Source organism: Stegastes partitus, unplaced genomic scaffold, assembly GCF_000690725.1.
Source record: "Stegastes partitus isolate 25-593 unplaced genomic scaffold, Stegastes_partitus-1.0.2 Scaffold855, whole genome shotgun sequence".
Classification (NCBI taxonomy): domain Eukaryota; kingdom Metazoa; phylum Chordata; class Actinopteri; family Pomacentridae; genus Stegastes; species Stegastes partitus.
In genome coordinates, this window is record NW_007578586.1 from 41,399 (window position 1) to 43,021 (window position 1,623).

A 1,623-nucleotide genomic window follows, 5' to 3' on the forward strand; every position below is an offset into this window, starting at 1 on the left:
TGGTGGTGGACCCTGACTAACACCTGGAGCTGTGTGGTGGGTCCTGACTAATACCTGGAGCTGCATGGTGGTGGACCCTGACTAACAGCTGGAGCTGGTCGCTGGCTGCTGACTGATGCTCAGAAATAAACAGGAACTTTCTTATACTTATACTTATATCTTATATTCTTATAGTTCTTATATTTATATGTACATTTTTTATTTTTTATTTTTTCCTGTCTCGTATATGTGTACCTCTGTTGAATGCTGCTATCAACGATGTGAATTTCTCCACTGTGAGATAAATAAAGGCATATCTTATCTTATCTTATCTTAACTGCTGGAGAAGATTTGGGCTGCAGCTAATACCTGGAAGGTCTTGCTCACCACATGGCAGGCAGCTGGTGCTTGTGTGGAGGGTCCTGGCTGATTCCCGGCAGGGCTTTCAACAGATTCCTGCAGATTCAGGCCCAGTCTGGTTTTTGTTGTTCCTAAAACCAGCACTGTGTTGGAACTGGGACCAGTGAGGAGCTGCTTCTCTGAGCTTCAGGCTGGAAACCAGTGAAGCTCCAGCACTAAACTGGTCACTGTCGCCCCCCAGTGGCTCCACGTTTACCTGCAGCAGCTGTACGGAGGCTCAAAGTGTCCAAAATGTATTGAAACAAGAGATCAATAATAAATGAATTCATTTCATAAGTTGCTAAAAAAGAGTCAATATTGTCTGAAAGAAATGTGTGAATGCAACGTGTTGCACGTATTATGTGACTAAATTGTTATTTTCACGACAACAGAATTCACTTTTATTATTTCTTAAAATGTTTAATGTTGTGTTTTATTTAAATGTTGTTTCATGAAAAAGCTTTATTATTGTTATTGTTGTTATTTGTCTTTTGTAAACAATCGCAGCTTTCATTTCATGAAGTAATTTTAATTCATTTTAATAAAACATTTAATAAATAAATAAGTAACAGGGTCATTTATTGCATTCACAGGACAATATGTTTTAAAGAACTTGTACAAATGACGTGTTTGTCGTGAAGCCATTTTTATTTCATGTTGTGCTGTTTTCAGAAATTCTTTAATTAAAAAGTTCCGTTTATTTGTTATAAAATGGATTCAGGGAACTAATAAAGAACTGATCTTCAGTTTAAATTACTTACATGTGGCTTAAGTTTCACCCACGATGAACGCTGAAAACAACAACAACAAAAAATATGATTACAGTTTTTTTAGCTTCCATTTTGGTATTTTTTTATGTTAAGCAAAATATGTACATGTGTGAAAGCAATGAAATACAGACGTGGACAAATTAATTGGTACACGTCGGTTAATGAAAGAAAAACCCACAACGGTCACAGAAATAACTGGAATCTGACAAAAGTAATAATAAATAAAAATCCTATGAAAATGAACCAGTGAAGATCAGACGTTACTTTTGAACCGCGGTTCAACAGAATTACTTAAAACATAAACTCATGAAACAGGTCTGGACTAAATGATGGTCCCCCCAGAAAAGACTGAACATAATGTGACCACAGGGACACGTTCAATCAAGGTGTGTCCTCTAATCAGCATCACAGGTGTCTACAGACGTGTAACCAGTCAGTGGGCCTGTTTATAGGGTTACAGGTGGTCACTGTGCTG